The sequence below is a fragment of the Tamandua tetradactyla genome, chromosome 1 (genome assembly GCF_023851605.1).
Source record: "Tamandua tetradactyla isolate mTamTet1 chromosome 1, mTamTet1.pri, whole genome shotgun sequence".
NCBI classification, from domain to species: Eukaryota; Metazoa; Chordata; class Mammalia; order Pilosa; family Myrmecophagidae; genus Tamandua; species Tamandua tetradactyla.
The window spans coordinates 42,623,829-42,640,752 of NC_135327.1; the positions used below are offsets into that span (position 1 = coordinate 42,623,829).

The window sequence follows — 16,924 nt, forward strand, 5'->3', positions numbered from 1 at the left end:
TCATTCTACCCCACTTCCCGTAACAGTGCTGAGTTCTGTTTGGATGTAACCCCCCCCCCCCACCCAGTCCCGGTCCGTGTGGCCCAGGCAGAGCCGTCTGTCTTGGCTCATCTGTCCCTACCCACTGATTAAACCACGTAGTTGCAAGAGCTTTCGCCTGTGGCCCAGTGCCTGCAAACCTTACATTTGCAGAGGCAGTACCAATGAAATAGAGTGTGTTTAGTGTTAAGGGAAGCTCTGAGTTCTATCCTATTTCTGTGTTCTAGGCTTGATGCGCTCTTTTATTTATTAGAAAGGTGAATGATTTCTTGCGTAGAAAGGCGACAGAAGGTCCTAGCCCCTGCTGTGGTCTGTGCGGTGGGGGAGGGGTTGAAGATCCCTGGTGCCCTGTGGCAGATACTTGGCGCCACACACATTTCTCAGGCATTTGCCTCCATGCACTGAGGGTTCCTTACTGCGAACACCTCCAAATTCTTTGCCTGGGGGCCTTTTTTTTTTTTTTTTTTTTCTGGCCACAAGAGCAGGCTTGGAGCAAACCCAAAGTTCTGGAGAAATTAATGGCCCTGGAAACAGCTCTAAAACAGAGATAGATGAGTAGTTGGAGGCTTCCTTGCCCCTTTGTTGGGATATCTCAAGCATTTTCCACACCATCTCCCAGAGTACTGCAGCGGGATTTAGGCTTCAGATGCCCAAGAAATATGCTTGATAACTAGAGCCTATATTGGCTCTCTTCCCCTCCTTACCTTGCTTCTCAACTCCCTGGAATTCACATCCCAAATAAACTACTTTCATTTGAATATTCTACTCAGGCTCGGCTTCTGGGGAAACCTACGCTGAGATACATCCAGTCTTGCTCTCCCACTGAAAGCACCCCTTTGTTTTGATCTTCTTTACATGCCCCTCCCTCACGCTTCCATAGTGGCTCCGTCCTAGCGTGGCATGAAGGTAACAGGGCAGGTGGATCAGAACTAGCCAATCAGCCTTGCTCTTTCTCTGGGCAAAGGGATTGGCTCAAGGGCAGCATGTGACCCATTCAGAGCCAATAAGATGTGACGAGAGCTTCACCGGGAGAGAAGTTGATGGCTCTTCTCACTCTAAGCTGGGGAGGATGGCAGCTGGGCTCTGCCATCTTGCCAGCCTGTTTGAAAAATGGAGCCAAGCGACAGCAGCAGCATGACGAGTGGGGAACCAGAGGTGTTTGAGGGCCTGAATGGAGCTATGCCTCGAGCCAGAATTATCCCTAGATGTTTCAGTTAAGTGAGCCAAGTAATTCTTTCTTTAATTTGAACCCAGTGTGAAGTTGCAAGTGGGATTCCTAAATGGTTACAAATGGGAGGGAAAGGGGCCTTCCCCTGAGTCTCCCTTCTGACTGGGAGAGATATTTGGCTGCCTTGGCTCTGTGCCAACGCAGGTGCATAGAGAGACATGGATGTGTTTTCAGCATACACATGAGGGAAAACCCCAGAGGGTGTCTCTGGTTCCGGAGTGGCCAGGAGCCCCCTGCCCAGGTAGGCAGGCCTGGGGGACGGAGGGTTGGCAGCAGTGGTCAGCTGGGGATATAGCCCGAAGCCCTCTGTACCCAGAACAGAGCAAGTACCAACAGCTCCCGAGGAACACTGCAGTCCAGACCCAGGGAGGGTCAAAAGACAGGGGTTCCCTGCTTTTCTTCGGGAAACATCTGAGCCCCAAACAGGCGAATAAGGATTTGCAGGAACGTAGCAGATTCGTCAACTGCCCACAGGTGATTTGGGTGGAACAGGATGCCTTTCCCTACTCGTGGGCGAACACCTATGCACAGATTGGTCCATGCCAATATTGGGGCATATTCTTCCTCCACGGAATATTGTCCAGAATTAAAATGCAAAGCCTTTAGGACAAGTGGCATTACGAGCTGTTTTCAGACTTTAGTGCCTAAGCTAGGGTTATTTATCATAAAATTTCACTGATGGCAGGTTTTGCAGGGGTTGGGGTAAGAGGCAAGAACCTGGGAGAGGGACTCAGCCCCAGAGGGGGAAGGATCCAGAGTGTTCAGAGGCTCAAAGACTGTCTAGAAGGAAGGGAGAGGCTCAGGGGGCATTTTCTTATAAAAAAAAAAACTGGAAAATTGTCTTGCCTGGCAATTGTTTTATGTTCTGAGCATTTACCTTATTGTCTAAAGCCTACCTTAGGCCAAATCCAGGCATGTGGATTCATTTACATATTCTCTGTGACTGTTTTTGCACTCCAGTGGCAGAACTGAGTAGTGAGACAGAGACTCTAAGACCAGCAGAGCTTAAAATATTTGCTCTCTATCCCTGTCAGGAAAAGTCTGTTTTTTTTTTTAATGGAAACATTTATTTTTTGCTTTTTTCAAATTTGAGCACACATTAGCATCCTCTGGGGGACTTGTTATCACACAGATTCCTGAGTCCTATCCTTAGTCTGATTCCTTTAGTCTGGTTGGGGCCCAAGAATTTACATCTCCAGCAGGTGCCCAGATGAGGCTGATGCTCCTGTTCTGGAGAGTACACTTTGAGAACTGCAGCTCTAACCCTCATCATATCAATTCTTTTTTTTTTGCATGGGCAGGCACCAGGAATTAAACCCGGGTCTGCAGCATGGCAGGCAAGAACTCTGCCACTGAGCCACCATGGCCCACCCATCATATCAATTCTTAAAATGCTTTTTTTCCAGAGCACCATTTTCCAGTTAAGGAAAACTGCTAAGATTCAAGACCACATGGCAATTGTGACTGCTTCAGCCCATTTAACAATTTCACAGCTGCAGCCCAGGAGCTGCCAGGTCCCTACTGTTAGTGGGTGTGTGGCAACAGCACGCACCAGGAAAGTGTGTGTGAGATTAAGACTTATCTGCTGTAATAAAGACCCCAAAAATGTAGCTGAAATCAGAAACACATTGTTGCTCTCGTGTCACCCTGGCAGCTGAACTAGGATGACAGGGCAGTTCTGAGATGCTTGGTCATCTGGACATGCAGTTTCTTTCTGTTTTCTGGCTCTGCCATCCCCTTGGATGTTAGTCTTGTTTTCATGGTTGAAATTGGGTTCAAACCATGTCCACATTCCAGCCCTTGAGAAAGGGTAAAAGTCCATGGCAAGTGGTTTGTTGGGAAGGTGGAGTAAAACTGAAAATTTCTCATATCATTCACTTCTCCCTACTTCCCATTAGCCTGATATTTGAGGCTGGGCAATGTGTCTCTAGTTAGGTAGCCACATATCCAGGAAGTTGGAGAATAGTTTTGTAGGACAACTAGCAGACTGCATTATTTTCTAATGACTTAAGAAGGCAAAAGCTTAGTTCTTTCTCATGCTGCATGTCCATCTCATGTAAACTGCAGGCTTTTTCCATGTTGATGTTGTCTTCACATTAGGACCCAGGTTGAAGGAGCAGAGATTCATTTTAAGGTTTTGCTTTTAAAAAAGTTTTATTGTTTTATTATTAATACAATAAATATTATTGTATTATAGTGGGTTGACTAATGTCCTCTGAAAATTCACCTGGAACTTCAGTATATGACCTTATTTGGAAGTAGGATCTTAGCAGACATAATTAGTTATGGATCTCAAGATGAAATCAGCTAGAATTAGGGTGAGCCCTAAATCCAATAACTTGTGTGCTTTTAAGAAGAGAAGACAGTGTGAAGGCAGAGGTAGAGACTGGAGTGATGTGTCTAGAAGTCGAGGTACACCAGAAGCCACCAGAAACTGGAAGAGGCAAAGAAGGATCTTTCTCACAGCCTTTGGAGGGAGTGTGGTCCTACTGACACCTTGATTTTGGACTTCTGGGGCATCCAGAGCAATGAGAGAATAAATTTCTGTTCTAAGCTGTTGTGTATCCCAGAAAAGCCATGTTCTTTTAATCCAGTCAGGTGGGTGCAAATTTATTGTGGGTGGGACCTTTTGATTAGGTTCTTTCCATGGAGATGTGACCATGCCCATTTTGGGTGGGTCTTAACCAGCTTACTGGATTCCTTTAAGAGAACAAACACAGACGTTTAGAGTTCAGAGAGGAGGCCACTGGAACCAGCAGCTGAAAGCAACGAAACCTGGAGCAAAGGGCCAGCAGACGTCACTATATGCCTTCCCTTGTGGCAGTGAAACCCCAGGCATGATTGGCCTTTCTTGAGTGAAGGTATCCTCTTGTGGATGCCTTAATTTGGACATTTTCATGGCCTTAGAATTGTAACTTGTAACTTAATAAATCTCCTTTATAAAAACCAATCCAGTGCTTGCTTTGGCAGTACATATACTAAAATTGGAACGATACAGAGTATATTAGCATGGCCCCTGTGCAAGGGTGACACCCAAATTTGTGAAGCATTCCATATTTTTTAAAAGAAAGAAAAGAAAAGAAACAAAAAAGAAAAGCCAATCCATTTCTGGTATATTGCATTCTTGTAGCATTACCAAACTGAAATAGCCACCGAGTTAGTAATAAATTGTTACAGCAGTTCTAGAAAGCTACCAACATATATACAGAAAAGTACATAAAGGTGCATTGCTCTGAATTTTCTCAAAGTGAACACAGCCATATAGCCAGCCCGCAGACAAGAAATAGAAAATATCCTGTATCCCAGAAGTCCCCTGTGCCCTGTTTCAGTGTCCTTGGGCCTTAAAGCAAATACCATACAATGGACTGACTTAAACAATGGGAATTTATTGGCTCACGGTTTGAGGCTAGAAGAAAGTCCTTATCAAGTCATCATCAAGGTGGCACTTTCTTTCCTAAGACTGATGTCTGGGGTTGTTTGCAGCAATCCATTGTTTGGCACTAGGCAAGGCACATGACAGTGTCTCTTGGTCTCTTCCTCTTCTCGGTTTCAGTGATGTCAGCTTCTTCCTGTGGCTTTCTCTCTCTCAAGTCTGATTTCATTTCCCTTATAAAGGATTCCAGTAATAGGATTAAGGCCCATCCTGATTGAGGTGGGATAACTGAAGCAAGCCTCATCAAAAGGTCCTGCTTAAAATTGGTTCACACCCACAGGAATGGATTAAGTTTAAGAACATGGTTTTTTTTTGTTGTTGTTGTTTTTTTTGCGGTAAATAACCAGCTTCAAAACACCACAGCTGCTGAATGAATGTCATTTACTGAAATGTGGAAGACTGGAGGAGTGACATAGAGAAGGAGAGATTTCAGAGATGGAAATTAGGACTTTTTCAGACTTACCAGATGTTTATGAGACCTTTGATGCAAATTTTGGATCCAGGGGAACCTGAACTCTAAGAAAGGTATGGGTTGCAGGGATGAATGTGAAGGTCATGGAATTTGAAGCTAAGGGACTGGATAAGATCCCCTTGGTAGTAAATGCAGACAGATATGATAAAAGGCGAGGATCAAGCCTTGAAGAAGAGTTGAGAAGGAGAGCCAGACTGGAGGGGGTTTCATCTGAAGAAGGAACGCTAAGTGAAAAAGTGGAGCTGTGGTTCTCAAACTTCAATCTCCTGGTGGTCTCTGGTCTTTCCCCTAGAGTTTCTGACTCAGCAGGTCTGGTGTGGGGCCCAAGAATTTGCATTTCTAACAGATTTCCAGATGATGCTGATGCTATTTGCACAATGAGAACCACTGTTAGAATGGAAACTTTCAATGTGCTTGGTTATGCATGGGAGGGTGCTCAGAGATCTGGAGGAGGGCAATGAAGGAGGAGCTTTAATTGGAAGGTAACAGGGCATGTGTGCTTGCTGATGGAAGCCATCCAGTAGAGAGGGAGAGATTGAGGATGCAGGAGAGAAGGTGATAACTGAAGGGGCTGGATGTGCAGCATCATGTAGTTTCGGCCTCTGATAGAAAAATGGACATTTCCTCCATGAAGGCAAGTGTGCATAGGGCGAGAGGATTGGAGGTGGGAGATTGAGCAAGTTTGCATCAGGGAATGTCTGTGTTCTCAGTAAAGAATGAAGTGGTCATCTGGACGCTTCTATGTTCTGCATTCCCAAAAAAGAATGAAAGCATTAATGCTTAATGGGTACAGAGTTTGTGTTTGTGGCAATGGAAAAGTTTTGGTGATGGATGGTGGCAATGGTAGCACAACACTGAATGTAATTAATATCACTGAATTGTATAATGACAGTGGTTAAAAGGAAAAATTATACATATGTCTGTGTGTGTGTATATATATATATTTTTTATTTTTATTTTATTCTTTTTATTTGCATGGACAGGCACTGGGAATCGAACTTGGGTCTTCGGCATGGCTGGTGAGAACTCTGCTACTGTGTCAACATTTCCCATCTGGAACCACCATTGACCGCCTTATATGTAGTTTATATATATATATATATATACACACACACACACAAAATTTTTTTTTAAAAAGAAGAAAAATGAAAAGAGGGTGAAGAAAATGATGAGGAATGTTTGAAGAAGGGGAAGAGCCATGAACAAGTTGTCTTGGGGAGCAGGAAGGCAAATTTTGTAGACCAATCGAACAGAAATTTTTCTAATCATGGAAATGTTCTATAATCTGTGCTGTCAAATGAAATAAAAGGAGTTTATATTTGCAGTCTTACTGGTTGCATCTTACATACTCAGTAGCACCCTCTTGGAGAAACGTAGCTGGGCCATGGAGCTGTGTCGAAAATGTATTTGAGGTTCTTGAAATCAGTCAGCCTTGATTTGTAATTTTTCTCAGGCAATACTCACCTGCTCATTAATGGGCTCAGAGAAGGTGAATGACACAGTCCCTTCAGGGTGGGATTTGCCAGACGAGTAGGTCAAAGGGAAAGAAGGACAGAGCATCCAGGTATTGGAGCAGGAAGAATTATAATGCTGCAGAGTGTAAGCTGGCCAAGAGGAGCAGTGAGACCAAGAGGGGTCTCAAGTGTGTCCCACTGGGAAAATGACCTATCCAAAATAAATCATTTATCTTACCTTTTCTATAAGTTCTATCTCAGGAATTAAATAGTTGATGAGAAGTTTTTTTTTTTTTAATGTAAGTATTCCAGCTACTGAAGCAGAAGTGAAAGAACTGGAGCATCAACCGTTTGTAAAATCCCTAATAAAAGAATGATATTGGAAATAGTATCATAAAAAGAAGCCAGACACTTTGTGCCTCTTGATAAAGAACCTAGTGTATACTTGCCAAAGAATCAACGTGAACTTCATTGAGCTTCTAGATCTAACAACCAATTTATAGAAAATACAAGAGATAAAGGAACATGTTAGCACCAGGGGGACAGAATCAGTAAAATCCAAATTGTGGGAAATTCTACTGGATAACAACCTGGTTTCTTCAGCAGGTAAATTGCAAGAAAAAAAAAAAGATGTTGGGAGAACCTAAAAGTGATTTATGAGACACATGAGCAATAATGTTATTGTGGGGACGTATTGTAAGTGTCCTTATATTTTAGGAATGCATGCTGAAATGTTAACAGATGAAATTATATATCAGGACTTATTTCAAAATAATCCCTATGGAGGGGCATAAAAGAAAGAGGAGGGGGCCATTTGATAATTACCATATCAGGTAATGGGTAGCTAGGGCTTCATTATACTATTCTTTCTCCTTTATGTTTATTTTAAATTTTCCATTAAAAAAGGTTAAATTAAAATAACCCTCCCTAGTGGTAATGGTAGCATTGTAAAAGTAATTAATGCTACTGAATTGCACCATAAAAATGGTTAAAATGGGAAATTTTATGTAATATGCACGTTACCACAATAAGAAAATAAATAATCTTTCCTACACTGGATGCTCTTTCCAGAAATGAGTCTGCCTCTCCCCTTCCTTTCATAGCCAGACTTCTTGAAGGATTTAACCTCTACCATGTTTCCACATCCTTCCTTGTCATTCATTCCACAGGCTACTGCTGTCTGCCGGTACTCCTCCCCCAAATCTGTTTAGACTAAAGTCCCTAGGAATTCCACAACCGAGGATACTTTTCTGTCCTAGACTCCTTCAGTGCTGTTGCCCACACCCTCCTTTTCAAGCTCTCTCCCCAAACCAGGACAACTGGGGTTAGATGACAAAGGCTAAAATGCAGGCTGGCCACATCCTGGGTGATGGCCTTATGGGAGAATCTCTCTAAGCCTCCTTCTCCCCAGCTCTACAATGATGAAAATAATGGTGTCTACCTGTTTCAGTTACCTATTCCTGGGTAACAATCTACCCCCAAACTTTGAAGCATTTTCTATTATCTCTTGGGTGCTGAGGTTGATGGTCTCAGACAGTGGGTTGTTACGGGGTCTTACATGTCTTTACAGTCAGATGGTGCCTGAGGCTTGGGTTGCCTTCACTTACCTGCCTGGCCCTAGACTGGTCCGGCTGAGCAGCCCGAGCTGGTCAGACATCTCTCTCTCCATGTGGCTTTTCTCTATAAGTAGCTTGGGCTTCCTGTCAGGTGACAACCGGCTTCCCCCAGAATGAGCATTTGAAGAGACAGAAGTGGAAACTTCTATTGTATCCTCAAACTTAGCACAGAATTGCTTCTGCCATATTCTACTGGTCAAAGTTCCCACAGAGCCTGCCAGAAATCAAGAGGAGTGGACATAGTCCCATCTCTCACTCATTGAGTAAAATACAAAGGAGAGTCTCAAAATCATTCAACTGTAATAAAAAAGCTAGGGAGTAATAAAAAGCTAGGGAGGCTAAGAAAGAGTTAATTGAGATGGGTACATTACTATCCCAAATGAAATTGGGGTTTTGTTATCAAGGAAAAAAAATAAGAATGGATATTTAATAGACAGAAAACTATTGTTCACATTTTTCCAGCCCATGCTTGTGTATGTAGCTCATTGCTCAGTGCTTAGTACATAGTAGACATGTAATACATATGTCATGAATGGCAGCCATTGCTAACTGGGAAGTCATAACTCAAAGGTCACTTCCTCTAAGGAAACTAGCAGATAACCTGCAGTGGAATTAAAAACTTTGTCCTTGGCCCAACAGTTATCAGTACAGACCTCTATCAAAGCATTTGGAAGACTTTAGGGCTCATTTAAATTTGCCTTCTGCCTCCTTCAGATTGTGTCCCTTTGAGATCAGGAGCTAAATTTTGTTCATCTTTGGATCCCCATTATACTGTTAATGGGGAAATTAATACTACTGTTTGGAGAAATAAAATAATAATACTGTTTGGAGAAATTAATGTGTTATTGAGTTACAGGTTTAGGGAAAGAGCAGATCTACAGAGGAAAAGTGAGGGAAGACAGAAAAAGAGGGAACATATCTGAAGAAACATTCAGGACCAACTTCAAAATTATTTTGAAAAATAGGGATATGAGGGGCACTGGGTAGCAAGTAAAGTTACATTTACTTATTCAGTAAAGAAGAGAGAAAAATATGTAGATGATTAAAAAGAATGGAAAAGACTGGGAAGCACAAAAAGAAGAGAAGAGAAAAGAGAAGAAGTAGAGAAAGAGAATACATTAATTTCTTGAATGGTTTAAAATGAGAAATTTATTCTCACGGTTCTGAAGGTATGAAGTCTGAAATCAGTATCCCAGGACTAAAATCAGGTATCTGCAGGAATTTCCTACAGAGGCTGTAGGGGAAAATCTGGTCCTTGCCTCTTCTGGTGACTCCTGGTGGCTGCCAGCATTCTTTGACTTGTAGCCAACATCACTCCAGTCTCTGTCTCCGTGATCCCATGACCTCCTCTTCTGACTGTCATCTTCAGTCTCTCTCATACTGATGTTTGTGACTGCATTTAGGGCCCATCCATGTAATCCCGGATGAACTCCAATTCAAAATTATCCTTAACTTAATCCACAAAGACCCGTTTTCCAAATAAGGTAGAATTTACATGTCCTAGGGATTATGATGTGGATGTGTTTTGGGGGGCCACTTTTAGCCTATTACAATGGGGTGAGGAAGGAGATAATGGATGTGTCAGCCTCCTGCACTTGAAAGTTCATCTCCCTTTAGAGCAGCATTGTCCCAAATCCTTGAACTACACCTGTAGGATTTTATCCCTGTCTATGCACCATCCATTGTACCATATGGCAGCCAGGAGAATGTCCCACTTGGACCTCTGACCCAGGTTGTGTAATTGGCCCTGGGTCTTGGCTGGTGTCCTATGAAGCCCACTATGGCATTGGTGCCAAGGCTATACTTCACATGGACCGCTCTGAAAGCCATGCTGAGCCTTAAAACTGCCCGGCAGTCTAGAATTCTTCTGCCCGACGTCTATCCGCTCCTTCCTGTTCTGCTTCAGTGGGCTCAGAAGTCTGTCCTGATTTGACAGCTCTCCAAACCTCCCCAGACTTCTACTCCAGTTTCTCTCATAGGCATTGCCCCTATTAAGTTCCTTGCACATGTAATCCCTTCTTAGCATCTGTTTCATAGACAACATCTACTTAAATCATCTTAAGTATATCATCTACTTAAATCAGCCCATTATTAAATAAATGAATTTAAGAAGGAAATTTTATATCACTATTAGAAATGAAAAGCCAGTATTATTTTCCATAAATAGCAATCTGAATAGAGAGCAACCTGCAAATATATATATGTATGTGTGTGTGTGTGTGTGTATATAATAACAGAACAAATTATTAAATTCTAACCATATACTATTGCTTGACTGCCAGAGGCTCTTAAGTCTGAGGCTAGCTTGCTCTTTAAGGGCATTTAGCTAGTGTGAGCAAGGTGTTAAAGACCTATTAGCCCCAAGCTAAGAGTTTCTCCTGAATCCAATCCAGAAGGATCAAAAGATAATTGAAAAGAGAATATCTTTTTCATTTGGGACTTCAATGTGAATGTTTACTCCAGACCAGTAAACACCTCTCAGAAAGCACCTCATGGACATGGTTGACAGGCAATGGATGAGTTAGATGCTGGGGAAACCTTGGAGTAGGAAAATCATTGAAATATTATTTGTATTTTCTTTTAATGGTAGTTTTTCTTCCATCAGTACCAATTAAGGACATGCTTTCTTGTCTTCAGGGAGGTCTCTGTTAAGAGAGCAAAGTCTTTTGAAGGCACCCTCTCTTGCAGATTTTGAAGAAAGCCTAAACCCATGAGTAGGCAGAATGAGGTGTGGATGCAGGAGCATGCAAGGAGAAAAGAGTGGTGACTCAAACTGGGAAGAGTGGAGACTCAAACTGGGGAGTGGCACAGATCCCAGGGTCCAAGGTCCAGGGTGCAGTGAGGACCCTCCTGCCTCTCTCTGGGAGCAGGAACCAGAGGGGTGGAGGACCAGGTGGCAGCATGGAAACCCATATTAGGATGGAACCTTGGAGTCAGATGAAAGAAAAGAAAAGCTTGTGGTGGTGTCTTCCCACCCGAGTTTGTGGATTTGGATTCATATTCACCTTTATGGATGAGAGTATCAGAGGATCAGTGATTCTTGTAATGATAATTAACTCATTCCCAAGCCAACCAGATATCTATCTAATCATCTGTTAACTCTATATTTTATGTTATCCAAAGTAATGGAAATTTACTGTTTCTCATATATGTCCTTAATTCACAGAATCAAGTTCTCTAATTTATGAAAGGAGACTAAAATGTTAGTGTGGTCTGGTGGCCTTTGTAGTTCGTTGGAGAAGTACGCACTAGCTTTCCATTGAATCATTGGGGGAACAGAAAAGTAAGCAAGTGTCATTTTAATAGTCATTTTGTTGAAACTCTTGGTAGAGTTAAAAAAAAAGGGGGGGGGTGTTGGGGGAGGGATTTATTCAGCCACTCCCGTGGGTAGTTTGCTTCAGATATACTGGATCCAGGACCATCATGAGGACGTTGTCTTTTTCCATCTCTTAGCCTTGCTTTCTTCTTTGTTGGCATCATTCTCAGGTAGCTTCTGGTGCAGACAGTGGCTGCCTGTTCCAGGCTTGAATGACATCCTCTCCTCAACCTCAGGAGAAAGGGAAGTCTCAGCAGCAGCTTCTCTAAAGTGCTGGTTCTGTTTGGGGTCTTTCGTTGTCCTTGAACTAATCACAGTGGCTGAGGAGATGCAAACTCTAATTATCCAGGCCTGAGATATGTGCCCACCCCTACCAGGAGAGAATGGAGTCAGCCTGTCCAGAATGATGTGAGCCAAGAGGAGGAAAGGAGTAGTTTACCAAGGGAAATGAGGGTTCAGTTGCTGAAAGATGGAGGAATGGATGCTGGAGTGCAGGTGAAAACACAGATGTCCACTGTGGTAGACTCCAAGCCAGTAGGCTCCTCCTCCCCCCACCCTCCCCTCCCACACAGGTGAGCCCTGGGAGAGCAAAGCTCAATGGTATGGGAGGAGACAATGAAGATTTTGTTCTTAGAAAATTCTGAGTGTGCTTACAGACTCAGTAAACCTCAGGAGGAGGGGATCCCCAACTTGGCACATCACAGGCAAACTGGTAGTTCCCTAAGGACATGGTGGTCAGTTCCTCCTGAGCTCAGGATACACACTTTCCAGTGGTGCTTCCATAATGAGGGGTTTAAGAGCAGGGCGTCTTCACCTTCCTAAGTCTTTGTTCTCTCACTTGTGAGTTGGGTAGAAAAAGAGTATTTATCTTCCTACAAAGGGCTGCTTCGTGAAACAGCATGTCCAGACCCAGTGTGTAGATCACAGAAGGCTCTTAGTTAACATCAAACATTGTTATTTGAACCTAAAGATAATGCTTTCTACAAACACCTTTACAAGTAGGATCCCATTTGATTCTCATAGTCACCCTATAAGGTGGGTCGGACGTACATTATTGCCCCATTTTAGGGACAGAGACACTGTGGTTCAGAGTTTAAATGATTTCTCTTTGGCACTAGAGCTTGTCGCTGGCAGAGCTAGGATTCAAAGCCAAGTCACAGGCTCCTCAGTGCTACTGCTGTGCCACTCCCAAAACATGACACTGACCAGGAACATCTAGGGATGCCTAAGAGCAGTTCTTCCAGAACAGAGTCTTTGAGCCAGTCAACAATACTCTGGACCAGCACAGTCCAATAGATATACAGCACAAGTCACACGTGTAAGGTTAAATTTCCTGTTATCACATTTAAAAAGTACAAACAAGAAACAAACAAGAAAACTAGTGAAATTTTTTTTATTATAGTAAAATATATATAACAGTTAAAATACATATGCATGATGGCTCAGCAGGCAGAGTTCTCGTCTGCCATGCTGGAGACCTGGTTTCAATTTTCAGTGCATGCCCATGCTAAAAAAGAAAAAAATATATATATATATACAGAATTTTCCATTTTAACCATTTTAAGTGTATAATTCAGTGGTGTTAATTATGTTTGTAGTGTCATGCTACCATCATCACTATTTCCAAAACTTTTTGTTCAGCCCAAATAAAAACTTGATACCACTGAAACAATAACTCTCCATTCTCCTCCTACTCCCCACCCCCTACCCCTGGTAACCTCTAATCTTCTTTCTTTCTCTATTAATTTCCCTATTCTAGATATTTTATATGAGTGTAATCTTACAATATTTGTCCTTTTGTGTCTGAAGTGTTTTGTTCAGCATAATGTCTTCAAGGTTGATCCATACAGCATGTATCCGAACTTTATTTCTTTAAAGGCTGCATAATAGTCCATATTACCACATTTTGTTTATCTGTTCATCTGTTGATGGACACTTGGGTTGTATTCATTGTGAATAATGCTGCTATGAACACTGGTGTACAAATATCTGTTTGAATCCATGTTTTCAATTATTTTGGGTATGTACACCTTGGAGTGGACTTGCAGGTTCATATGGTAATTCTGTTTAACTTTTTGAGGAACTGTTTCCACAACGACTAAAAGCATTTACCATTCCACACTGTATGAGAGCTCCACATTTTTTCCAACACTTATTTTCCTCTTTAAAATTACTATTAAAAACAACAGCAATTACTATTATGATAGCCACCCTAGTAGGTGTGCTATGGTATCTCATTGTGGATTTGATTGGCATTTCCCTAATGAGTAATGATGTTGAGCATCTTTTCACGTGGAAATTGACTTTAATCCATTTTATTTAACCCCATATATTCAGAATATTTCATTTCAACATGTAACCAATGTACAAAATTATTAATGAGGTATTGTAGGGGGTTGAAACTGTATGTACCTCAGAGACACATGTACTTAAATTTAATCCATTCCTGTGGATGTGAACCCATTTTAAGTAGGACCTTTCAAGGAGGTTACTTCAGTTAAACTGTGGCCCAGTCCAGTCAGGATGGATCTTAATCCTGGAGTCCTTTATAAGCAGAATGAAATTCAGACAGAAAGAAAGAAAACCACAGATGGGAGCAGCCAGAAGCCGAATATCAGTGGAACCCAGAACAGAAGGGAGAGATCGGGAGATGCCACTATATGCCTTGCCATGTGACAAGGAGAAAACTGAAGGTCTTAAGTAGTACTGGGGACACAGAATAGATGATCCAGGTGTGTCAACAAAACCCACTCTAGCTAGTTTAATTTAGAAAAGGAATTTATTAAAGGGTGTTAGGTAGCTCATGGCATCTTCAGGAGACCAGAGAACCAGTCTCAGAAGGAAACAGCCTGAAACAATGTTCCAGTGACAGCGCCTGATTGCTCCAGTAGGGTTTCTATGGTTACCACCTCGGGCTAGAACATGTCAGCTCTGACCATCCTTGTTGCACATAGGAGATGACCGCAGGACCCTGAACACAGCACCCTGTGGACCTTGGATGTCTCTGGATCACTCTTACCAGAGCAAATATTGCCATTTCCAAATGGAAATCCAGGGATATATCCCAGTGGTAGATCCCAGGTAGTGTGCTTGCACCCAGCTGCAAGAAAGTCTGAGAAGGGATTTTTTAGCTTCAGTTTTGAAGAAGTGAGACTTCTAAATAGCAGATTGCCCAAAGATACAAGTATGCAAAAGGTAGTGGGTTTCCTCAGCCTGATATGTGTCCACTACATGGTACAGATTCTGGGGTGATGGAAAAGTTTTGGTAATGGATGTGGTGGTGGTAACACAACATTGTGAATGCAATTAACACCACTGCATTGTACATTTGAATGTGGTTAAAAAGGAAAAGTTTAGGTTGTATATATGTTACTAAAATTAAAAGAAAACATACATAGTACTATACAACACAAAGAGTGAACTCTAATGTAAACTATAAACTATTCTATGGCATATAATGTAATTATATTGTTTTGTCAATGTGTAGCAAAGATACCACACTAATGCAAAGTGTTAATAATAAAACTGTGGGGGGGGTTATATGTGAACTCTGTACTTTTTGTATAATTTTTCTGTATAGCTACAAGTTATCTAACAAAAAGTTATGAAACATATTGTACAGGCATGAGTATATATCATATGTATGCATGTTTAAATAATAAATTATTCCTAATCTCCAGGTTAAGAAATACAGCATTACCAGTACATCAAATCCCCTGCCCCATTTGTCCCTCCTTATTTTATACCTTTCCTTTCCCCCAGTGTCCACTGATAACCTGACTTTTGTATTAATTATTTACTTGCTTTGCCAATTGGTTTTTTTATGCCAATTGGTTTTAAGACATATGCTTGTATGTTTAAATATTAAGATATTCTTTATCTGTTTTAAAAATAATTTGAATCTTAGAGCACAATTCTTCTGTAACCTAGCAAGAAAGTAGCCATGGACAATATATATACATAGTTCTATAACTTGCTTTTTTTCATTCAACAATATGTTTTTTGCGATTTACTGTTGTTGATGTGTATGGCTGTGGAACATTCATTTTCATTGTATGGATTTATCACAGTTAATTCACCATTCAGTAATTGATAAGCATTTGGGTTATGTCCAGGTTTTCATTTTTTCAGAATGATGAATGATGCGGCAATGAATATATTTGTCCATAACTCTGAGCAAGACTTATTCTAGATTTCAAAACTTGGAGTGGAATTCCTGCCTCATTTAATACATGTATGCTGAAATTTACTAAATAAAGTCAAACTCTTTTCCAGAATCAGTCTGCACTTCCCTGGGCAATGTACAAGTGGACTTGTTGCTCCATATCCTCATCAACACTTGGTATTGTCAAACTTTATCAGTTTGCTATGCATGAAATAGGATTTCATTGTCACTAGTTTCTATTTTCCTATTTATTAATGGGATTGGGTATTTTTTATATGCTATATATAGTGTTTTCTTTTCTAGGAAATGCTTGTTCATATCTTTTTCTTATAGATTCGTAAGAGCTCTTTATATGCTCTGTTCCAGTTGTTCCTTAGACGAATGTATTGCAAAAAGTTCTCTTACTTTGTTGATTAGCATTCTCCTTATTGTGTCTTTTTGATAAACAACAGTCATTCTTAATTTGTCTGCAATCAGATTCATCATCAAACCTTTTTCTTTGTGATTTACGCTTTTTGTGTCTTTTTAAAGCAATTCTTCCTCATCCTATGGTCATAAAGATAGTCTTTTACATTTTATATAGAGAGATAGATTTACATACCACATATATACACACGAGCTTATTATATACACAAATATAGGTACCTAATATATATACACAATACTTTTGTTCGCATCTAAATGTTTATTACATCAGAAATTGATACATGTGTGCATATCCAATTTCCTTACCCCTCCTCAATGGGTAACTAATTGTTCCAGTGTTACATATTGTACATCTTTCCCCTTTGTTCTAGAGTGTCCTCTATCATAAATCAGGTTTCCACGTGTGAGGGTGTTTCTGATCTCTCTGGTCTGTACCCCTGCACCAGTGTCACACTATTTTAATTACTGTTTCTTCTTCAGGGGTATCCAGACTGTTCTTTCAAATAAATTTTATAGCAAGTTTGTAAGGGTCCATAAAAAAAATCTTTTTTTTCTAAGAATTTTTAAGAATTGTAATAAGCCTGTAGTCAAATTTGGGATTTTTATAAAAATATTTTGGGTTCTCAGTTTTCCAGCCCATTATTATGGTAAATCTTTCTGTTTAGTAGTGTCTTCTTTGATCTCTTCCAATAAAAAGTTTTCTGGTTTTATCCATAAAGAGCTTGCACAATTATTTAAAAAAATTATTTCAAGGCACTTTGTATATTTGTGCTGT

General features: G+C 41.0%; 1 non-coding gene across 1 annotated transcript; it reads left to right on the top strand.

Moving 5' to 3' along the window:
• Positions 1 to 4,221: 4,221 nt before the first annotated feature.
• Positions 4,222 to 4,328, top strand: LOC143652813 (U6 spliceosomal RNA). Its single transcript, XR_013160874.1, has one exon. It is a non-coding gene; the product is annotated as a U6 spliceosomal RNA (small nuclear RNA).
• Positions 4,329 to 16,924: the final 12,596 nt, after the last annotated feature.